This window comes from Ischnura elegans, chromosome 1 (assembly GCF_921293095.1).
Source record: "Ischnura elegans chromosome 1, ioIscEleg1.1, whole genome shotgun sequence".
Classification (NCBI taxonomy): Eukaryota; Metazoa; Arthropoda; class Insecta; order Odonata; family Coenagrionidae; genus Ischnura; species Ischnura elegans.
The window spans coordinates 63,988,445-64,014,253 of record NC_060246.1 but is presented as its reverse complement, the minus strand read 5'-3'; the positions used below and the strand labels follow the sequence as shown (position 1 = coordinate 64,014,253).

The window sequence follows — 25,809 nt, the reverse complement described above, 5'->3', positions numbered from 1 at the left end:
CGCGTGTCTTTTGAAAGTGAGAGGAGTAAGTAGCGACGCAGGAAAAGAGGCGGGGGTGATTGAACATACGAATAAAGAAGAATACAGAACTTTACTCAAAAAATGAAATATTTTCAAAAAGGACGACTTCTGAGAGTCATGCTCGTATCTACATGCTAAAATAACTAACACTTACTCTTCTCACCTTTACTGAAGCTTCCAAAATATTGTCTTGACGATTTCTAGCACAGGCGAAAACACGCTGAATTTCATTTTTTTACCTTTTCGAGTAGGATCGAAATAAGATAAATTCTAAATAATAAGTCACGAAGAATTTGATGGTAAAGTTATGGTTGTAAAGTATTCAATATTGCTTTGACGGCTTTTCAGGGAGCGGATTCACGAGACGAATATTCAAAATTGATCATTCTTTCACGCATGCAATGAAGGAGAGGTTCAAATCCGGCCAGCATTAACAGCGGGCGTCGAGGCTTTCTGTTAACTACGGTTAGATTATTCAAATGAAAAAGGACCTGGTCAAAGTTATGAGGCCAGTCTAGTCCGGGTAGACATCTGCCGCTGACGGGCGCGAGCGGCGGGAATTCACTAGGAACTGGGGGCCACAGTTCCCCCACCTGGGAAGGTGTTCGTTCGAAAGAAGGAACCAGGTCGCGTCTCAGTATACATGGTGCGACGAGAGATCCAAGAGTGACTCCCCTGATAGAGGGAGGGATACAGACTGGAGCACAGATAAGGAGTCGAGAATGAGTGGAAGCCGACAGTTCGGCGGAAGAGGGGGGTGAAGAATGTTCGTTAGCAAATAGCACGCCAGATCCTGGCGACTTATATTTTCGTAGATTTTTTTATCTTCGACGGTTAATATTTCTACTAATCACATAATGTATTTAGCGATCTCTCCCTACAATATCTGGCAACACAACACAATGAAGGGTATTCGCCGCACAAAACAAAAACATTCCCCTACGTAACTATTGCACTGGACGAAATAACTGGTTTTAAATCGTTACGATGAGTGTGGTGGTCCATCTATCTGAGAGAAAATGAATTTTTGGACTTTAAAACTCCGAAGTTTATTTCTCGTAATATTTGTTCACTATCCAAAAGATACACGTGATTCAAGTATCCGTAGTTACATATATTAAAATTATTATAAAAAAAGGACTGCACTTTTCCTCTCTTAATTACTCACACAATAATTCACCTCAAAAGAAGTTTCAATTACGAACATCTTACTCCTAACACAGTATCCTACTTAAAAAAAGTAATTTTCGATTAGCTCTATCATATATAGCTGGATATCTTCTCACGAGTTACTATGAGGCAGCACATGTCTAAAGCAGACCATGTATTATGATCAAACGGATTACAAATAATGGAAGGGAAAATTAGTACAGAACTTCCTCACAACTAATTTTTTTTAAATTGACTCTTACTGACATGCAATTTCGCACTTTCAGCCTGCCCCTTTGACCATGGCTGATAACTACCCTTCAAATATTTAATATTTACTGTAATATTTCAGGTGCTAACTATTTCATTATATTGCTGCGATAACCATAAAACTGGGATATAAGGTTTCACTATTTAATAAATGTTGATTATATTTTTTATAAATACCGAGGTAGACCAACAACGCTTTCCTTCAGAGTCAACGAATAACCTTTGGAAATTTTTCTCATAAAGTACCACCTGCACCGCTGGTATGACCCAAGCGAATTCTGGCTTCATTAGCTCTGAATGACGTCAAATGCATATGGTATTATCCAACCAGTGGGTTTTTAAATCATTAAATTATTTTTATTGACGCACTTTTAAAAATCGCTTACAGAAAAAATTGGCGCCAACACAAACGCACTAATTGAGTTAAGTAGAACTTTAATTCATGTTAAACCAACATGAAAGGATCCCGCTCCTTGCGGTCACTCGTAATTAAACATTATAATATCCTCGACGATTGTCTTAATCAGGCCATCATGTCTCAAGATGTGGCCTATAAGGTTGTTCCGTCTTTTTGTTAAGGTTTTCATGAGAAGAGAAGCCTCATGAAAACCTTAACAAGAAGACGGAACAACCTTCTAGGCCACATCTTGAGACATGATGGCCTGATAAAGACAATCGTCGAGGGACAAGTGGAAGACAAGAACGGAAAAGGAAGACCTCGAACAAAATATATGGAACAAGTAAAGAAGGATTTGAAGGAGAAGAAATATGTAGGTGTGAAAAGATTAGCTGATAGGAGAACTGAGTGGAGAGCTGCGTCAAACCAATCCTAGGATTGTTGACCAGTGATGATGATGATTATGAGATCACGGACAGTGCGCCACACAAATAAAAAGTTTTCCTCCAGACCAGTTGTTATCGACCACAATTGATACCATAGGGTCATACCTTGCAAAACTCTATTTCATGTGGACTATATTTTCAATTTAGTACGGAGCAATTTATGCAGTGGATTCTGAGTGAAAACATGTCTGGAAATGTTTAACCATTAAAAAGAAATTATAAAACAATCTGCTTTCTAGGAAACATTTCTTTTATTTCGTGACGCCTCGGTTAGTACTCTTCATTAATGCAGCTGACACTTAAGGGTTAAAAGCACTGTATCACCATTTTGACGATAATATTTATTGCGTGCAGGAAAAAACTTAAAAGGTTCTCATTCAGTGATTTTACCTTGATGTATAGCTACTTCCTACTTCGTTGCTGTCTAGGGTGTACGAGTCTACTGTCAATACTCCTACTCTTAGTACGTTTATTCTCAGTAATGGTAAAGACCGCCGAAAGTAATGCCTGACAAAGTCACATACAAGACGTGTATGCCTTAAGGTTATTCATTATACATATATCATAAAGCTCGAGGTTTATATCTTGTAAAGTAAGCTCCCCGATATTTACGTGATTTCAATAAGTGGTCACAGAAGAGAGATTTAACAGCTATTTTACTGATAAAGTAAAATTCTTCCAGATGTTCAGTTTATGAATTCAAATCTCAATGAAAATGAGCCGAAAATTATAGTATAAAATTTGTCTTCAATCAACTGGTAATAAAATTATCACGATATCAAAATGAAAATGAGCTGAAAATTAACGGTATAAAATTTGGCTTGGATCATCTAGTTATAAAATTATTAAGATATCGCAAGATCTATTTGGCGAAACTTTTGATAGAAGTTTAAAATACTTCAGTGCTAATCTTATTAATGTTGAGGCAACTCATAATGATTTTTCATCTCCCATACCCGTCATATTTCGCTGAGAAGACATGATAAATATCATGAAACCCATTTTTTGTGATGAACTAATTTAATTCTTCAGAAATATACTGTTATCAGTATACAAACACACCTCGGTGCAGATCTGGGTTGTCAGGCCAAACCAGGCGTTGGCAATGTTTAATGCAAACATCTGGTGGTCACCACTTCTGGCTCAAAATTTCCATTAAATGCAGAAGTGCACCTCCGATGCCCAGTACACGTGTCATCCCGGAACGGTTAGTCGCACCGCGGGCGACTCGACCCTAGAGAAGGAGATGACGTGGTCACCCGTGACCTTTTCCTTTTTGCGGCACTTGAGTGAACGATGCACAGGTGTCCCTCGGCTGCACTCTCCATTATTATTATTATTTTTCATAAAAATTCCCATGTAACCTGAGACATATGTACCATCTGAGTTCAATGTCGGAAAATATGGGCGTACTCCACCACGGAGGCCTTAAAGGAATGTCATCACATTTAGAAGGAGAACATCCGCACATCAGGGTCCGCGAGCGTGGGATAAAATATTTAAACGAAACGCGTGCTTCAGAGTTTACCCTGCGGGATCGCATACGCCTGCAGATGGTCTATACTTTAAGAATAGGGTAAGTCACCATGTCCAACTTCAAAAAAATATGCTTTCCACCAAAAATGAGAACAATATCGAATTTTTACGACGTAAAATTGATCTCGTTTCAGAAATAATCTATTTCCCACCCCATTATGAACGATTGATTAATTTTCAATAGCTCATTCAGTACTCAACGGTGTAATCAGTAAACAATGGTTGTGTTTTAGTTTTTTCATAGGATAATTGAAAGTAACCTAATATTAGGGCTATATATTCATGAAAACGATCCCGAAGAGGAAAATGACAGCAACAAAATAGATCCGGTAACATATGTCATCTGGTTTGGAGAAACCAATCACTTTAAGATGAAAATAAATACAAAATATTTTTTTTGCATCGGAAATACATACACGGTAAGCAATTAGGTATTTTTTGGGATTTTTTCGTTAAAATTTCAACATGAAATTGCCAAGCTGCTTGAGTGTCCTATTGTGGATAGAATCAGAAATATCTACAGGTTGATCAAGAATTGAACGAGTGACTCTTCATAAAGGTACTTTTTACTCTGACCAATGATGAATGGTAAAAGAAAATATGTACTGAAAAATAAATATATTGGATTCTGGCATTCTTTTAGCCTGCAGTCTCTCTAATACCATGAAGGATATAAGATTATGAGAAGCTATCTTAAGTGTCCCATGACCTCTGAGATATTTCATCAAAGTAACCAAGAACATTTTCCCCGGCTGTCGAACTCAGCAAATGTCACGTCCATAAGGCTAATTGGCAATTAACCACACGCCTTTTTTAGGATAAAAGTAATAAATTCATAGCAGATCATTACTGATGAATAGACTCTTTATGCCAAGTTTAACACTACATTCTTCACATTAAATATACAACGCCCGCAATACTGACACATTTACTTTTAAGCAATAGGTTTTATAATAGGAATCATAAACTCTTGGAGTAATGATAGAAGGGAAAGGTAGTAAAGAGGAACCGTTTTGCCTCAGCCAAAGCAATAATAGTGACCAAAAAACAATGAAGACATTCCTGGAGTGAGAAACTACATAGTAGGAAAAATATAATAAAAATACCTTATATTAGCTGTCGTAATTGTGGCTCATTCAAAGGGAAAAACAACTCCAGTCGGAGAAACTGAAATAAAAGTACCTGCAATGGTATTTGCCAAAGATCCGTTCCTGGCACCGTAAAATATTTATGTTGCCATGCGATAAGGTTGTCTCGAGGTCTGGACCGCAAAACTGAACGAAGCAATTACGATAAAAGCTATACTAAATGAAACAATCAAAGAGGTCATATATAAACCACTAAATGGCAATATTGAGGCGCCTCTTAATTGACACAAGCCGATATAAACTGCTCTCATCACCTCGCTCTAAGAAAACGGTAATAATTTCTCATTTCTTCAGCCATACTGCTCTCTGGACTGTTCTCAAATCCTTCCTAGAGCGTGAACTCAGCTTTTGATGAGGACAGACCTACTGTACAAGAAGGAGCAACTTCAACATACTAAACAAAGTTATGCCACCATATCCCGTCATTTGAAGATACATTCCACATTTAGGAGACCAACAGTCATTCTTATCCCCAATAAACAGTCGATAGCGATCATTTACTTAATATAGGGAGAAAATATCATAGATGAATATGGCCACCGCACGATTTTATGAACACTAGAAAACAAAGTCACTCTGTTTAATGCATTAGCAAATTTTATGAATTTTGCAAGCGCCGATAGAAAAAAGTAGGCTTAGCATACCGAAGGATGACGAATTGGATAATTGTCTGTCCCATGGTGACTGGTTCAGGTCATCATAATGGTGTTCCGATGGCTATTTGAATTCTTGGATAATCCTGAGGATGAAAAAGATAGGTTTGGTTAAACATGTAGTGAACTTTCGTGAATCTCTCAAAGTAGAAAACACGAAATTTCATACTGAACCTTGAGAAGAGAAAATAATTTGCGACCTCTTCAAGAGCATTTACTAGGTACAAGTAGCCCGAGATTCTGTTATACCATGTCATTGCTGGGATAGCTAACATATATCATAAGGGAACATTCGGTAAGATCAATGAAAAATAAGTTTACCACTTTTATTTTTATTAGCTTTGCTTGTTGCCCTGGATCGCTCGATGGAATTTTGCCCTTACTATATTGCAACTTATTTTATTGCACGCAATGCCTTGGTCTCACTCTGAAGAGTCATCGAAATCCAACCCACTTGGCCAACGTCAAATTAAGTTGAGGTTTGGCACACTTACGAACGCTGGATGATACAAAAATCATAAAATATTTAATTTTCCGGTATTGAGATGTTATATTAGACGTAAATAACTAAATGATAATTAATAATATAAAAATGTGTTCATTATATTCAAGCCTTTCACTATTTGGTATATCCATTGTCATATGCAACACACAATACATACAAATGTTGAGGGTAAACTCATTTTCAGGCGCTTTCATGGAACAAATGTGGGAAGTTACGAAAATAAGCGTGGACGCTTATCCTTCATCAACATCTAAACTTTGTCACCTGTATCAATATCTAGATTCTACCTCGGCCACCTTCAATTTGGGAGGTGATAAACATATTTATTTCCTTTTTAGTACGCGGTTTAAAGTTCGCATTCGAAATGTAATTTCCATTCATCTTTTCATGGCTTCGGTTGTACCTTCAAGGAAACGATTCACGGTATAAATGAAACCTTTACGAATTTAAATTTATTATTTACAAGAACATTTTCACGAAAATAGTATCTGGAATATTTTATTTATTATAAACAGATCATATGTAGCTACTAATTGGGAAAGAAAAAATAAAATGTATAGACATTACGAAAGGATCATGCATAGTTTTCTTTTAAAGCTGGTAGTTATTATTTTGTTCAAAGTATTAATGGACATTACGATACGTTTTGAGCGCCTGCATACGCAATTTATCATTTGATGTATGCGTACCTGAGGATAAGCAACCGTCATTTGACTTCAGTATTCCACAAAATTGAAAGAAAATCCTGCGTCTTCTCCTCTAACTTTTCTAATATTTCCTACACCTTCTTCTTGATGCACACTTTAGGTAAGAAACGTGAAAATTTCGTATAAGGCCATAGACCCATTCTTTACTCAATATTTTTTGAGATATTAAATTTCACACCTGTAACACGCTCAAAATAATTTTATAGCAGGGGCATAACGCAATACTTAAACAAAATATATTTTCTCAAGTCCATCAATATGTATAAATTAGCGCTATTCTCTTCAGCCGTTTTGGTAACTTATTCGATAGAGGATTTCCTTTTTTTGCCGCTCATGCTATCATCATTTTTTTCGCCCTCTGTTTATTACAGTACATATCCATGGGGTAATGTTGATAATAATTTCGTCTGACCAATATATAACCTACCCACACTGGATTTGAACATACGGCTTTGGGTTCATTACGCGTGAACACTACCTCACTGTCACTGATGCCAACTAGAGTGCTGAGAAAGGACACAGATTAAACATCCCTGAGCTTTCGAATCTCCTCGTTACACCCTATATTATTTTGGGTTCTTGAATCATATTTTACGTAAAACATTACGTTTAGCTACTTAAGCATTCTACTATAATAAAATATATGAAATGCAAGGTACACTGTGACTTTGATATCCATCTTTCAAAGTATTTTCTTACATCTAAAACTCCACTAAAACAGCATTAAAAAGCTCCCAGCCTTCATAATGGTACGAAAGTTCACTCATTTAAAATATAGCGTAACATTAGATGCATCAATTAGGTAATTATATTCATAAGAAGATGCACATACTTTCCATTCTTAAATTTACAGGATTTGCAGATAGTTTTTCCAATAGCCGTTTTAACATCAAATGCGTTATTCAAGGAGATCGTACCGCTTACTCAATACAGACCAAACTATATTCACACCGCGAAAATTACTTAATTTTTAAGCCAAAATGCCTGAAAAACAACTGAAAACTTTCTTCAAGTCGGAGGTGACACATAACTTCAATAAAAGTTCTGCACCTCCTCTTCGTCCACAGCTTTCAAAATACTCCCCGTGGAACAATGAACCAGTATCATATTTAAAATTAATTTCTGACCCATAGGCTAATTACGTCCGTCGAAATAGAATTCCTTTTTCTTTTTTAACCCAAATACAACTGGTCAAAAAAAAGCAATCGCTCATCTGACAAACTCGCTACACACTGGAGCATACAAACTTGTTAGTAACACTATGTACCGTTCTTCTCTTCGCCAGAAGGGAGAATATTGTTCAGAGGTCAAGTTCTAAAGCTGAGTCGGTTAACCCATTATAACCCAATGTTGTTTCTAAGCAACATCAAATATTTATACATTTTTCATCTCTATCTAGGACATATTTATAATACGTGTTCTACTGTGCTGTAAAGTTTAATGGTGATATATGTGGCTGCCACAATAATTTTGATTGAGAAGAAATATTCATAATGTAAAAATGAAAAATCTTGAAATTTAAAAATGTGAAAACTTTCTACTCAATCATAATTATTGTGGCATCCACATATTTCGCCGTTAAAATTTACACCACAATCGAACACGTAGTTTAAATCTTTCCAGAATGAAACTAAAAATGTATACATTTTTGATGCTGCTTAAAAGCAACATTGGGTAATAATGGTTTAAACACCCACATCAGAGCATGGACTTCAATTCTGGGACCAAAAACATGATTAAACAATTAAATCAACATAGAAAAGGCGATTGCCTCCTTTAGCTTTAGGAAATTATATCCCAGCCTGACTTTTTCGATTTATGACGCAGTGAATGCCTTACGAGGAACAAAGGCAACAGCTGAGCAACGGCAGGTAGCAATCATGATATGGAAGCCCGCTTGGTCGGCAGTAAAGAGAGCTGCAACGTCAAGGCCCCTGCGGGCTGAAAAACTCTTCGTAAACAAAGCGGGTAAACGGGGAGGGAAAGCGAAACCCATTAGGGGAACAAGGCCGCATTTTATTTTGAATCGACTTGAATGTCAACAGCGGCGCGTTTGCAGTATGCACGCGGTACAGAATGAACGAGGAGACGCGCGGAGACCCTCGACCCGCGAAGAACCCTACGCGAGCCGGGGAAGGGAAAAATGCGAAGCGGGCGAGGGCTCCAAAGGGCGAATAGATACGAACGTGATACGTTTAGCTCTCTTTGTCCCTATGATTTGGCCACGGCCTCTATCATGAAACCAACTGATGCGTTACCAAGATAAATTTTGATCTAAACGAAGATATCACCCTCAGAGGAAAATTACGCAAGAGTACGTATAGAGTAGAAGAAGACACATAATGGTTGAATGGTAACCTTAACCCGAGAACAACATTGAAACTTCCGTTTTATTATGGGAAATGGAAACAGTTCGTATGTCAAATACTCATTAATAGGTTTCATTGAAGTTCTGTAATTTCTCCTTCTTCGTGAATATTCAATGTAATGAAAAAAATCCAATATTAATATGCAATATGATTACTCAGAGAGCTTTCAAAAGCGCTGATAACCAATTTAACACAATTACGAGATCACTTGATAGCGTAGGACAACGATCTCTTAAGACAATTAACAAACTGCCTCTGACGGAGGAGACGACTAGCGGCTAACGACTTCGGCATTAGGATTTATGAGCACTGCCGGTTATATGCACTCATTTCTTTACCTCGGCGATGACCGCCTTTCGTCTCCTACGTTGGAAGTAGTTTGTCAATTGTCACGTGAGATCGTTTTTCTTTGTCATCGAGTGAACTCAAAATTTGATTAATTTGACTATTGGCGGTTTCAAACACGCCTAAACGCTATCGTTTTTGTCAGCCAATTAGATCTATCCATCCTGTTGCTATTTGAATCTTGGTCCCATGCGAAGAAGTCGATGAGATCTCATGTATTAAAATTTCTTCTAAGGTCACAAAATCAAAATTTTACCATGAATAACAAGCTGGACCTTAACCACAACTGTCGCACGTCTCAAGACTGCTTACTGCCACCTCGCGTCGTGTAGTTGTGTAACGAATGAGCAGCTCTAATTGAGAAGTCGGAAACCATATCACTATGGACTCTTCAGAGGTTAAATATAAAAAATCCAACGTTCGTAGTTCGGGTTGATGTTGGGATGCACTGACTCCATGGTATTCGTTCACGCACATGATCTAAGATCCAGGGTCTCACGCAGGGTGGCAAGAAAAGAGGAGTCATTGCTGCCGTGGAGGGTTAAGGCGGGACGCGACTCCCGCAGAGCACGAGTAAAACTCCATCATCGTTTTACATGGAAGGTTACGCGTCCCTTGAGTGAGGAAGGAAACGTGATGCGACCAATAATGTAATGAAATGGATAAATAAGAGATGCGGAAGAACACCCTTTCCGTGGGCTTTCTCTCAGCGCTACTCAGACCTGAGGGAGCACTCACGTCTACTCCCGTGCTTCCTCCCCCTCGATACATATAACCTCTCGCCGCGGTGAAATGGCTACCCTACCCGCACCGCGATGTTTTCGGTTTTCCACCCGAAAACACTGCAACGCGTTTACGTTACGTTTTGGAGGCATTTGTGCCGGGCGGGTGAGAAGAATAGGGGAAGCGGGGAAGGAAAATATTTTCTACGTCTGGAACAGCAGTTTCCAACCATCTCTCTAATCGTAAACCATAGTTTGAAAAATAAAATTACACATTACTACAGTAGGTTCATCGTAAAATAAAAGAAGTAATTCTAATAATCTAATAAGCGCTGCAAACAGGGAACCGATTTTGGTTACATGAAGGAACATGAAATCAAAAATGTCTATGATAGAACGAAACTAATAATAAACAATAGATAACCCTATTCCCTGCAGCAATGCATCGATATAAAATACATTTGCAGTTAATAGATGTTTCTATAAACTTCATTTCGAAAAACATTTGCCAATAAAAAGACGCGTTCAGTAATAAATTAAGTCAGCTCTGACGTAATGTCGGAAAATGTAAACTAATTTCCAGAACTAACTTTTCGCTCAGTAAATAGAAGATATGCAGACGCGAAAAACTTAATTCTCATTCCTCACTTACATGCACTTGATTCATTATTTTAATAAACTAAATATTCTCAATTAATTTACATTCTGGATGGTGTATTAGTTCCCAATTAAATATTTCATAAATGCAATTTATTAACCTCTCTTTCTGAGATCCTATTTTCACTACATTTCTCAATAAATTAATATTTTTGAAAGTTAATATAACTTATCGCTCAATTCAAGTGGAAAATAATGATAATTATTTTTAAATAAGCTTTTTCATACGATAATGAGCAACCCAACTATAAGTATATTGTCTTAAAACTGAATTCCTGACCCGAGGCACCGCGTCAAGTATCGTGTACCTACACGGTGTGATAACATTCACACGATGGTGGGTGCACTAATAAAATCAGACAGTGAAGATGTCACCACTGCCACCACACCACTAAAGGATATAATTATAAAATGTAAAAATAGAATTTTTCACGCAATCATTACAAAGTTAAGCTTTTAAAAAATCCTCTTAGTAAATTTCATCAAAAAGACGCTCTATAGGTTCCACACAAGCATTTGCTTGCGATACCTCCGGCACCGTGCCATCCCCTAAATTTGTCGCTACACTGGTTTCGCTTACAAGCACCCCTGCCGACCAGAGAGGAAGGCGGGTCCGAGACGAAGGCGAAAATTCCGCCACCGTGGGAAATGGAAATACCCTCCCGGGCACATAAAAGCCAGCACGCCGGCAACCCCCGCAGAGCAGCTCCCCCATATCTCAAGGACGACCAAGAAATCGAGAGGGGGACCGAGCTGAAATTTATGGGGTTTGGAGGAGAGGAGAGGGGATGAAGGGGGAGAGAAGCTGCAAGGGAAGAAGAGAGAATCGAAGAATACGAAGCTCGAGAGGGAAGGCGTGCCGCTCGCGGGAGCTGAGCCACCTCACCGCCGACGCATTGGCACGCGACAGACAGTGGGTCACGCGTGGGCGTAAGTGTATGTCGCCGACTTGGCTTTCCCTGCTTGCCTGGCCACGCGTCGGCGCGTGCCGGCCGAGGACCCCTCCGCCAGCACGCGTGGCAAACTCCAACGCACGCGTGCATCTCTCTCGCAGAGATGAGGGCGGAGGGGGGGTGCGCGAGAAAACCGGCGCCAGAGCCATCTGTCGAGAGAGCGGTGCAATGCCGCGATTCTGAGAGGCGCAAAGCGAGTGAGACGGAGGGGTGCGTGGGTGGAGAGGAGGGGGGTGTGGAGGGGCGTAATCGGTCGGAGGAGGGCGGCCGTATAATCGGGCGAGGCCCCAACGAACGTCGCCGTCGGCCCTAGGGCTGCTTTTCCGGGCGGGGTGTCGAGCCGCGCTCAGTCGGTCGGCAAAAAAGGGGAGGGACACACGCGGAGGGGTGGGTGGGTGGGCAGAAGGGTGCAGAGGGGGTGCAGAAGGGGGTGAGAGTCGGCGGGGAGCGGGTGTGTGTTTTCGGGGGGCGCCGCGTCGCCTCCGCCCGCTGCTCCCTCACCCGGCCGCTCTCTCCATCTCAGTCAAGGGGCAAGAGCGGAGGGGTGCGGCGGTCGAGAGCCGCCTCCGCGTCGAGAGAGCCTCGCCTCTCACGCGCGGGACATCTTCCTTCCACGCGAGCGATACATCTGTGCGCTGACGGAGAACACACCGCAGAGAAGAGGGCGTGCCCCAATATCCTCCTCGGGACTGAAACGACAGGAGCCCGCCTTCCTGTCTCACGCTCCCTCCCAGAGGCTCCACCAGCGACGATGTTGAAGGCGACGGCGGCTGCGGCGCGGCGACAGCCGTGGAGGCTGACTGAGGGTACAGCCCCGGGTGCGGGATGCGGGAGGATGTCGCCGCGCCCGGGTCCCTCCTCGCCGCTGGGTGGTGCCAACACCAGTACCTCTCTGCTCGAACCGCCCGCCGCGCGCCTGGGCCCCACCTCGCCTTGGCCCACGTAGCATGGCGGCGAGCACGCGCGCCTTCGCCGTCGTTCGCCAGAGGATTGCTCAAGTAGCCGTTGGTGAGTGTCCTGGGGCCGGCAGAGGTGAGCGCCCGTGCGGGAATGAGGGGGAAATGATATTGCTCGTATGATCCTCACGTGTAGATACGCCACCCATCCGCTTGCCATACTCATCCGAATGAGGGAGCACCTCACCTCAGAATGATCAAAACACGTGCGGCACGTGTCCGTAGCTTCGGGAAGGGAGGAGAGTATCGCGTACCCAAACGACCCCGCTGCGGGAGGGATGAGAAGACGGCGGGGAGGGGACTGTTTTCGGGGGCGGATGGAGCCAAGGCACACTGGGACGTAGGGGTGCGCTCGAGGCCTCGTCTCGCACAAGAGGGATCCGGAAACGTAATCTCCACCTCATTGCGCGCCCCACATAGTGGGGGGTGGAATTGTAACCATTTTAAAATGAAAGAGGGGAATATGCCTGGTTCAATATCACTCACTCCGGGGAGAGGAGAGTGTTTTGAGGGGGCAATGAATGCGAGGTTTCCGTGCTCACGCGTGGTCGCCCGTGCCCGTCGCTCCTCTCGGGGTGGCGTGTGCGGGGTGCCACCGGGGTAAAGCCCGCTACGCGTGATCTCACGCCCGTGCCACGCTCAGCGACAATCCCTTTGTGTGTTCGTCTCCCGTGAGTTTGTGTTTGCGTCATCTCGCTATGTTTCCATCTCTTTCCCTCTGTGTACCTCTGTTATCTCTGGGCCTCCATTAAAATTTTCCGATCTCTCCATTTGACACCACCCTCTCTGTACATCTGTTTCCCTCTCTCTCTCTCTCTCTACGTGCCCGTCTCTGTCGTCGTCTCGGGCGTCGGGGCCTCGCTTGTGAACCCGATTGGGGAAATCGATAACCGTCGTTGGGGAGGCGGACCATCGGTCGGCCTTGTGCCGCCGCCGCACCAGGAGATGCTCCCGCGGTGGGTGGGGAGAGGGTTGAAGGGGGGTGGATACGTGTGTGTCTGTTTGCATCCGTCATGCGGGGGACGGATGCTTTATGTCAGAGACGCGAGACGAAGCGATGGGTGTTGGGGAAGGGGTTGAGGGAGGGTGACCCCGTTGCCGCCGTGTCACGCGAGCGCACGCCGAAAGGAATGGTTTCGCAACGTCTAAACCCCAATCCAAGGCCGAGTCTAAACGACCCCCAGATTTTTTTCGCACTCGAACGATGCCCGTGATAACGACACCAAGTGTTTCCTCGGGAAACTAAAAAAATCTAAATTATTTGCAAATAATTTTGCACGCAAAGTACCCCACTCCACGCGAGCAAATACTAAGGCCAAAAGGCTGGTCATAATACCCGCAGGAGAAAATACTGGAAAATAACACTCATCTAGCACAGAATAAATAAGTATAAATTAAGTCCACAGATATGATTTCTATGGTGAACATGAGGGAATCTGACATTTCTTCCGGGGAATAACCAAAAAGAGAAGACAAAAATATCATGCATCGGATAATTTCTGAAAACATAGTGATTTGAAAATTAAAAGAAGACATCAATTTTGAAAAGTGGATTCAAGAGTAGGAATAAACTAATCTCTGGATTGATGACCACTGGAGAAGAGGATAACTCGCGCGCCTCATCGGATTCCAGCCAGTGAAAAGCATTCCCTGGAGGATACCTCGATTCCAGGATCGAGGCAAATCACTCCTGGGTGCCTGTGATCCCAGAATGTGTTTACGACGGAAATGGCTGTCCCGGCACAGTCAGCGCTCTCCGTCTCTCTCTCTCTCTCACTGGAAGCCGGGGGATGCGATGGTGGTTTCAGTGATGAACGGCCCACCTCGCTAATCGCCTCTCCCCATGTCCCAGTTTACTGGACCGTTTCCCAGCCGCCAAAATCAGTTAAGGGCGGAGGCGAGGACATTGATGTCAAAACATACGAAATGAAGCAACAGCGTAATAGTGGCGACCAACTGTTGATGCTACGAAACCGAGTTCGTAATCGGGTCCCGTTCTGCCACTCCCCCTCCCCACCGAAGACGTAATTTCCGTTAAATTACTCGCCTACAAACCCTCCGCTTTGTGAGCGTCGGAATATTAGCTTCACTAGCTCCATTTGATGAATTGGTCGGCGGAGCCAACCACTTATTTTCATTCTCCGCAGAGAGAGAGAGAGAAATAGTGGGATAGATATATTAAAAGGACCGAGAAATGGATTTGACGTGCTGAACTGAAGATCATCATTTGAGCTCTTAATTGATACCTTAAAAGCCTGCAAATCTAAAAAAGACTGAAAGATATAAACTATCTAAAGAGATGAGCCAATCCATATAGAAACCTACGAAATGGGATGAGACGCTAAGTAAATGTTCGCATTTTACTCATCTATCTGGGAAATATCATCATAACTTCTATATCAAGTATTTTACCTCATCTGCAAAAATCTTAAAGTGGATTAAATTGGAAACCAATACACTTATCAAGTAACGATCGCATATTGATTAATTTATCGACGAAATTGTGATGACCATCGGAGACGATCTAGCAAATGGTAACTACAGGTCCTATCAAACTATTTGTTAGTGTAAATATCCCGGTGGAGAACGCTGTGCCACAATTATTATCATAAAGTCGCGAAGAGCACTTCCTGTTCCGCTGAACACAGTGACAACCAGTGGCGGATCTATGGGGCGGCTAAGGGAGCTATAGCCCCCCCTCCTTGGGCATCCAATTTACACTAGATAGAATGGACATTTTATTCGGACCCCTACTACTGCTGGGAGATTACCCCCCCCCCCCCTCTTGTCCCTATCCTGGATCCGCCACTGGTGACAACTATTTGTCATGCGGATCTAATAGCATATTTAATGCCATGATATGGCAGAAAGAGATGAATGCGTCGAGGTTTTCTGAAACTGTTCCCTTTCACATTTAGGTTATTGGCCTAGATTCGTTAATGTATTTGGGTCTTAGGCAAATGCCATTATTTCATACTACTGACTGACAAGCCACTCACAACACCTCAAACAATTTTAGGTCATCAGCTAAATAAACTGCGGCTACGCACTGACGCCATTCGAACATCATACTTATTGATGGGGAAAAAATCTTATTGTCCCATGGACCTCTTGAAACATCGAATAAAAAACTTTTTCCACATTTTTTTTCCCTTATTGCGCTTCACTGTTACCTAGGGAGGCATATTGTTTACGTCTTAATGTTGATATTATTTCTGCGAAAATTTCATGGATATTATATCATTTTCAAGTATGTAATAATTAAAAAAAGAAAATATTAACTAGTTTCAACATTAAAGAATGTGTATTCGACAAGGAAAAGTACATTTGTGTAATCATCAGTCAACACTCAATAGCCCCAACCACGTATATATTTGGGACTGGTTCTTTTCAAAAAGCAATAAAAAACTGAAGGAAGTCTCTTCACGTAAAAATTACAGCTAGAATAATAATAAACGACAGTGTATACAATATTTTAGCTTATGGTAGTCACAGTTATTTAAGCCTCAAGTGGGAAATTCTGCGATCAAGCACTTGACAATTTTTTCCACAGCATAATAGACCAATACATCCGCCTATCAGGTATAAAAACACTAACGTTTCAATTGAAATCGATTTTAAAAATTATAGAAATATATTTTTTGTTAGCCATTTATGCAGGTCATGGGTCAAAGAAGCCATTAAGCGAACTAAGTTTATTTTATACCCTATTGAAATCGAAATCCATCTCCTTCTTGAAGAAAACGTTTATTCAAACGTTAAAATCACATAATTTTTTAGAAGGCGTCCATCTCCAGTCAAAAGGCATTAACAAGATAAGCGGCTTAGAGTGTCAGGGTTCTTAGTCTGATTCGAATAAACTGGCAACTTTGAGCTGCTCAGTCTCTGATAAATGGTGGATGTCATCACGTTGCTTGGTGTTTTAAAAATCGATTCAAAGATGCATCTTGTCTGGAAAGCAGAAACGCTTAAAAAAGTAAACGACCAGCTTAATGATCCAGCCCAATTAGGTTAAGCTTGGTTAAATTCACGTACATTTGGTTTTCAAGGAAGGTGTTCTAAATTCATAGGATGATTGTTAATTCTTTTTGTGGTTCTCGTATTATTTAGTACATTCGTATCTCGAAAAACTTCTTTCTCACACAAATTTTTATCGTGGCTGACGGTAAAAACTGTTAGCGGAACCGTCATAAATTTCTTACAATTCATTTTATTTATGAATTTGTGATTTAAACGATAAATAATTCAAATAATCGAATAGGTAAGTGAGAACAAATCCTGAATGGAAGATTTGAATCTAAGTTTTTAAGTAAACAACACGGAAAATTTTATAATATCTCAAGAGCCAAACGAAAACATCCCAGACGTTGTGAACAAGGTTGAGGCTGCCCTTCTCCTCACAAATAAGTAAAATAGATTCATATGGTCCGATGGCAAAAAGAGGCTACTCTAATAACAGTCGGCGTATTAAGGTCATAAATGATATTAATAACAAATAATTGAAATTAAAAAAGTATCTTAAAAATAAGGAAATCGGATGGAAAGGTGCTATAATTCCGAGTTTAAACTATAGCAAGAGTCAAAAATATCTAGGGCAGGGGAAGTATGGGCATTGAAAATGGAATGTAAATGGAAAAATGAGGATCTCTGAGAAATGAGAAGTGATAGCCGAAATTAGGTTGGTATAAAGTTTCTACGCAGAAGATTGCGCAGGGTGGAATGTTGAGTATAATGAATGATAGGATATTCTGAAATCAACCTGAAATAAGGTCATTCAAAGAGTTATCTCACGAAGATTGACGGTAGCGAAAAATGATAGACTTTGAGATGGCTACACACATGTGATTCCATTTTGATGGTATGTACCTCTTATAGTGGCCTAAAAGTCAATAGTTATTCACTACATTCAGTTTTCTCCAAGAGTCTGTTTTTTTTTGTTATGCATGTTACAAGATTACTAAACAGCGCAAAATCGCCAGAAGGGAACAAACCCTGCCGCTCAAAGCAGCTTGTCTTTTATAACACTTGTTAACACTCGTGTCGCGTAGGCACGAGGCCGCACATAGTCGCTCTCAGTCAACGAGTCTAAAGAGTTTAAGTCTAACCGAGGCCTATTTTAGGATTATACTCATATTATAAGTAAAATATTTTAAGCGGAAACTACGAGAAGAGCTAGAAAAGCAGGGATATAATATATATCACTTAGGTCTTCGTGAAGTCTGATGTTTTATAAATTCACTGGCGACAAATGTTTTCAACTGAAGCGAAAATTACAACTCTTAGAGACAAATACTCTTCATGAATATCTTTGAAGGAAACAATCATCCATTATTTTTATAACATTAGCAACAATAAATTAATATGCATTATTCAGTTAGTATCGCCTGCGATGGGACATAAAGTAATTTTAGTTCATTCAAGTGGTAATTCAAAATAGATTTATCGCTGATGGTAATAACAACTCAACGATGCATAATTGACTATTTTGGAATACGACTCATTCAGAAAGGATAAAATAAATTCAACGGGAACACCACCGCGAAATCTTAATTTCTAGCATGAATTTTCAGCTGCTTTCCGCGGAAATATTGAGCCATTTGCGAACGAAAAGTAATCAGGTACGGGGAAGTGTTTCCTTTCCGCAATATTCCTCGTGCCATGAATCACGGCAAACGCGACCCGGATCATTTACGACACCATTCATCCGCTCGTCGTCGTCGGGGATGGCAGGGCGGGGGAATATTAAAAATTCAGCCCGGCCTCTAATAAACTCCCCCGCGTTTATTACCCGCCGCTCCCTATGATTCGTCCCACGGCGCCCATCCCGGCGGCCGCCACACGCACCGTTTAATTTGCAATCAAGCCGGTGGCGTGAGTCCAAGGAACGCACACATGGACACAGAAACGCACCTTCCCCGTCACCTTCTTACAGGGGGGAGGGTGGAAATCCCACCCTCCCCTCTCTCCCTACCTCCCTCCAACGACCTTCCCGCACATCTTGCACCTCCCCAACCCTTCCCCTCGTGAACTCATCACGGCAGCATTCTCCCCGCTCGAAAGGCGACAACACAGCCAGGCACATCATGCGGTGCGTCGAGCGCGGTTCTGAAGCGATCGGTGGGTCGACACACGCCATATCTCCCGGCGGCGACGCTATGGAATTAGTCCCGCTTGTGTGATGTTTAGACGTTCGTCGACGGCGATGGGGATGCAGGCAGGAGGAGGAATGCGGGGGAAGGTTATATGGCGTTGGGGAGTGGTTTGGGTGTCCGGGGATGAAAAGGATGCGAGATGGTTCGAGAATTAAGGGCGAGCGTGCTCCCTGCGCCGGAAAGTGGGCCAGTGTGGCGAGGCGGCGGCGGTCGCCTGCTGCGTAGAGCCGAGACTTAATAAGGAGTCGAGAGCGGAGCCGAAAGGGGGAAGATTTACCAGTCGGCGCGAATCGTTAAAGCCCACCGCTGGGCTCGGGGGAAATGTTCTGCGGCCGGTAAATGAGAATTAAGGGCACATTTAATCCGGGGACGACGGGAGAATAGAAATTACGACTGATACCAAGCGGATAAAATATGCCATGACGTTTTTTCTCAACTCACCATAAAATGACCACCTGGCTTATAATGCCGCATCTTTTAACATACTTGATCCGACAGCTTTTGACGTACTTGATTGACAGTAATAATCAGAATTTACAGCATATTCCGTCATATACAATGGGAAATAAATAGTTAAAGAGTACAAATAAATCGCATGCTGATACAGGTTTTGAGAAATAAAATCTATATACAATATAAATAACATTAACCACTTCAGTCTACGAACCTCAGTCGTGAACGTTGAGCACTTCGCAGACTGGTGTGAACGACTACGTATCAATTAAGTAATTAAGTCAAAGTAGAAGTTTCCTTAACCTTGAAGAAATTTTAAGGTTTAGAGCAAGTTTAGGTGTTATACAATGAGAAAGACTTCAAACCAAAACCATTCAATACCAGATGTTTATGTCATTACTTAAAATTTTATCCAATGGATTGGTAAATGTCAATGATGACTCAAGTGCATCGTAACATAACGAAACAATTTTATGAAGCGAGGCCGATTAGGTCATTTCAAAGACTTTTTGGTCATGCAGAAAGGATAAATAAAAACTTAAATTCAGAAAATTTGATCCGATGAGACTCCTCGTTTATGGATAACATAAACATGAATCATCATGAATATGCGTGAAGTAACACCAGCCGGATTCTATCAACTTACTTCACCCAACGCAATGCTTTAAAGTTTAAAAATACATCACTACCATTCTTAACTTAGGAATTGAGTTTAAAGTAAAAATAGATTCATAAGATAGCTACTTTGATCATCTAAACGCTTATTGCAAACTTATTAACTGTCACTAAACAATAATTCAACTCTAATAAAGTTATTCAAAATAATTAACATGGTAATTGATGGAAAATGATTTCAATAACTTTCAACGATACGAGACCTCTTTTCATTTGCGGTTATGCGACAGCGCCAATACTATCTTTCACCTTGGTGGTTTGAATGCCTAGGGACGCCGACAGGGCTTAACTACGCTAAAATAGCTACGATCACCGATGCTCATCGATGTTTGTCATAAAATTTCTTGAGTGTGTATTTCAATTACCCATTTATTACCATGTACATTTCTAAATTTTGTCGTTAATGTTCCAAAAGAATCGAAACAGAAAATTTGCAACTTTTCTGAAAAATATAAACATAAATAAAAGGAGATAAGGTTCTGGAACTCTATTCGTTCTGGGCCTCAAGACTAAATGGTTATAATGAATTTCTTTTGAAAAAAGCCATATTGGAGTTGGAGTGAGGCGAACGTTTACTTGAATGAGATGACGTAAATCGGATTGAAATAACCGTGTCCATGGAATAGAACTCATGAATCAGAGCTCGATTTCAAAAATCCTCTACATTCGCCCAAAGTCGAGAAAGAAAAAGAGCAATGAAATTGGTCGGAGAACCAATAAAGACAGCAGAAACAAGGGCTATCGAGGTATTTTGAATGAGCAATCGATCAGGGGCAGCAGCACGAAAAATAAAGAGGGGAAAACTTGAGTGATCGAGCACGTTTGTGGAGGAAACAACGATATCTAAGCCGCTGCTCTACGGGTCGATGCAAACGAGCGCTTTATCAGGCAATTATAATTGACCATCAATAATGACTTATATATGACTAAATAGTCAACTATATAACCGGAAGTTGGGTATATTTGTAGTGCAAGAAGAAGCACAGCAATATTTAAATAACGTGTTTAAAGATATATCGGAGCTCTAAAAACATATATTACCATAGCGTACGAAGTTTTTGGTGGGTTGTTTGCGATCACTATTCTGTGATATCTGTGTGTCAACTTTCAGATGCTGCTAACTAACTTCCCAAATTTAGACGAAATTTTCAGTATTTTTAAATGAAACAAGCGCTGATAGTAGAAGTGATGGCAAACGAGTCCTTCGATTTTTAAGAAGGAAAGAGAACACTTTCAACACAGTAATGATGATAGATCATTAGTTCATATCAAACTGATTTAAAAATTAAAAATCAGTTTTTTTCATGTGTAGAGAAAAAACTTTTATGACAATCGATGGGAAAAATTATCGAATTCCTATTAATTAATATTAATTACTGAAAAAGCGAAGGAGAAAAAAATCATACAAGAAAAAATGGTTCATAAAATAAATTCTAATGCCTTTAATGCGACCAGAATATTTTGGAGCTAATCAAATAATGCGATATATTTTTATTTAAATTTAACTAAAGGCCAATTAATTTATCTAAAAAATAATATTATTGATACATAAGCGGAATCGAGATATTTCAATTTATTTAAAGATATCCTCCTCAATGGTAAAGCCGAATAATTCATCGACATCTGTTCGACAAGCTAGCTTAATCATAACGAAGCTCAGTGAAACAGCTAAGATATTGGCAAATATGTCACTTTTATTTTTACTATTTACAGTTTTTAGCAAATGCTTTTCACACTTAAACCATCATCAATTGCCTATTTAGATTTAAAGACATCAGTACCATAACGTAGGCGTACTAATGACGAAGACAAGTATGAAATTCTCAGAAGCATCATTTTAAATTTTCCAAAAATTTACTGGATTTTGTCTTAGCTTTTATCAATGTAAACAGAAATTTTGCTCCTTCAGGGATCTGTTCTACTGAAAAAGGTTACTCGAAATGAAATACTATGAAATGTTAGCATGCTTCCCGTTGTGTATCGCAATCCTTACTAAATTCCCTAAAAGCTCGTCAAAACTATATTTTTCGAGGTTCCCATGATATTAAAGCATATACAATATTCAAGATGTATAATTCATTTTTAGGACCATCGGGCTGAATATAACTAAGAAATTTCTAAAATTTATTTTGAAACGATCGATTGAAAGTGAAAAAAAAACTGAAAGATACGGTTGAATTTGGAAGTCGTTGAAAGGATTCGAATTTTTAAAAAAAGGGCCATAATTACAGCAAAAGAATCACGCGGAAAGTAGCATTTCGTTTTCAAAATATCTACTATTAAAGCCAGCAGTGACGGTGTAGATTTGCTACGGAAAAAATATTACGTGTGCCCTTCTATTAAGTTTACTTTATATGCATTTAGGTATTTGGTTGGTTAAACTTTAACAGCATTGGTTCCATTTGTAGCCCTAGTAGATTCTTTGATTATACATTTAAATATGGTTATCCTTTCTAATTACCAGGAGTGATATCATCTCCGATCATTGACATTTTTAATACATTTTCACGTTCCTTCATCTCATTATATTACGTTTCTACTGAAGAACTACCTCAGGTTATTCTCTTCTCGAATTCAGTAATTCCGTATATTACCACTAAACGACCCTTATTCAATATCTCATACTTATTGGTGAGAAAAAATATAAAAAATTGAAATCATGAAGAAGCGTACTAATTTTAGCAATAATCGAGCCAATTTTTGTTCATACCAGTCACGAGAACGATAAATCATCATTAAACCATTGGTACAATAATAACTATTTTTATGGATTCCTTTGAAACTACAGTTATTAGAGATTTTTCTACAAAGTGGTTAGTGTAAATCAATTTCTGGAAGTTGCATGGCATACGGAATTTCCAGCACTCTTTTAGCAAAGAAATATCAGACTGATTTCAGAGAAATCGCTGTTTCAAATCAAAACACTTAAAGCTTCCAACGTATTTGAAAAGCTGAAGAAAAACATGCTTTAGCTTGTAAAGTGATATTCCATTGGGGACTAGCTTTAAAGGATTGGAGGAAATTGTTCAATATGATGTACGAGATAATAAATAAAAGATACAAGAAAGGATAACATAACGCGTGGATGATGTCAAACATTTAGCAGTTATTCACTTTTAATTCATTAACAATTCAACTTTGTACACTGAAATCAATGGTTGTAGGTGTAACTCCATTGTACGCGTAACTACCATTTCAGGTGTTTTCGCCTGTTTCTCTGTCTCTCGGTTATTGATGTCACCAATTAATCACAAAATTAATCTGGAATGTGCATTCACAAACATCAAGCGTAAAGAAATAACTCTATGAAGGCTAAGCAAGAAATACTACAACATATTCACAATAAATATCTATGTATACGATATATGTTTCACAGCTCTATTTCCTCCTACAGTTCTAAAACTGCCATCTTAAGATGATGAACAGTAAATAAAAAAGAGCTGCGTAAAGGGCAGTAGACGCTGATTTTGGAACAGTTTATTCTGGTTCTCTTACTCTTGGAATACTATTCCTAAAATTTTCAACATTGGTACTTCCACAAAGTAAACAGACTTAAAATGATGTGAAAATCACGTAACGATATCATAGTAACATTACTTAATTTATTATTGATGAATACATTTTAAAATAAGTCTGTTTGCGTAGTGAAGATTGCATCATTTGCAATTCCAAGAACGACCTCAGACATGAAGAAGTCAAAGGTAATTGATTTATTTCAAATAAAACTACACCTTGCACTAATTGCAAAAATTTAAACAATACGAAAAATCAACTATTTAGCTCAAAACCAAACATTTTGGCATCCTGGCACATACAATATTATAATCCAGGATATACGGATAGCACTTAATAGTCGATCCAGATATGAAACTAAAACTTTAAAAATCTTCAATCGAACTCTTCATTCATTTCCGAAATACAATTAACATTTTATAACATGCAATTGGCGTTAAAGTTTTATTTTGTCCAACACTTTCCTAACACGATATCAAGTGCGCCAGTAACGCAGTGAAGGCAATATAGCATAGACACCTTAGTCTGTTCAGATTTTTTTGAAATTTTTAAATGAATTTGAGTGTGACTATTTATTCTGTGCCTTCGATGTATAAGTACCTGATGATGATGTGCCACGTCGAAACCTAGGTGGTACAGTATTAAATTTATGTGGAACTACACAGATTTTTGCGTGTCATTATAACATAAAGTTTTCATAGAATCTGTAAATAACCTTTTCGAAAACTCCACACAGAAAAAATCATTCGCTTTTACCGGGATCCCCTGATTTCCGGCCGAGTGCTTTAGCCAAGAATTCTATGAGGACCATTGTACGGTTCTTGGTTTTACCCAGTTAAGCTAACGAGGCGTCATTATCCTCTGTAGAAATTTATGGACTATAGCCGGTCCACAAGACTGTGGAATATATCCCGGTCAAGACGAATGATTTATTCTTTGTGGATTTTTCGCACAATTTGTGCATTGCGGGTGAATCCGTAAAGTTATCACCGTGGCTAGTCCCGGTATACTTAATTTTGTAATTTGTAGTTATTGGACAAATTGCTGAGAACATAACATTATATATAAACGTCACTAAAGCAGTTTATTAATGCAATCTGACGCAATCGGTAAATCACTATTTAATTTGAACCCTTCCTGCAATATCGAAGCAAATATTTACGTGACTTTTACTATTCCAAGAACCTAAATAACGAAAATGCAATAACTTGGGTGACATTTAACTATCACATTCAACAAAAACATGGAAGGAAAGGTACGAAGCCATTCCTTACCGCAGCGTTACCTCACCCGCCGAGCAAGATCTAGTGAAGCGCACTTAACCAGGCGTGTTGGCATGTGGCTGTCTCAATTCTAGGCTTGAGACCCACGAGATAGTACTTGGAACTAAAACCTAGCCTTTAACGTCCCTCTCCCTTAAGGTGGACCTCGCGTGTCGCATTTCCCACGTTCCCTGGCCGTTAATAGCCGTCTTGAGGAGGACGATAGAATATTTTAAGGGTCTTGTGGCCAGCCATTTATATGGATGTCCCTTAGTTTCTTCAGAGCTCCTCTTCCCAAGACATACAGACTGCCTCAGGAAGAGGGGTTTGTCATAACATGAAGTGGTCGACCTGAGTGCAATAGGAAAAGCTCCTTGTACTTGGTACTCAGTATCAACTGGACTGATATTTTCTGATTTGTGAAATTTTTATACCATAAAATGAAGTCAAATTTCATGGCAACTGGAAAATTACAGTCATTAAAGAATTTGAAAATTTTGATGAAATATCTTGGCCATAACATGTTCAGCGATATTTCTACTATATTTTTCAAAATTTCACAAAAATTTTATACGTAAATTGATCGTTAACGATGAAAAAAATCAAATACGAAGTATCTTCAATTGCTAGAATTGACAAATTCACGATTCGAAACACTATTTTAGTGTAATGAACATAGATATGGCAACATTGAGCCGGCGGATCGATCTTTTTCTCACGTTTTACCGAGCCATTAAAATATCTAGCAAAAAAAAAGGCGTATAATCAGCATGGAGGTTTCACTTGCTTATTATTTTAGTAGCAAATCCATGAGATCTCATTATTAACTACCAAGTAGCATGTGATAATTAGTACTTAAGCTATATTTAAATATTATGATCGGATCGGAATTTAAATATTCTTTCATTACAATCGTGGCG

The 25,809-nt window shown here is 39.9% G+C and overlaps 1 protein-coding gene across 2 annotated transcripts in view; it reads left to right on the top strand.

Moving 5' to 3' along the window:
• The window catches only part of LOC124162164, a 90,045-nt gene that overhangs the window by 23,320 nt on the left and 40,916 nt on the right, over positions 1-25,809 (top strand). Inside the window, exon 1 of one of the 2 annotated variants that reach the window (XM_046538603.1) lies at positions 12,370-12,886. The exons of the other annotated variant lie outside the window; for it this stretch is intronic. The gene's annotated coding sequence lies outside the window, so the exon portion shown is untranslated. Of the gene's footprint in view, positions 1-12,369; positions 12,887-25,809 lie in introns of those variants that run through there. 2 annotated transcript variants of the gene reach the window in all.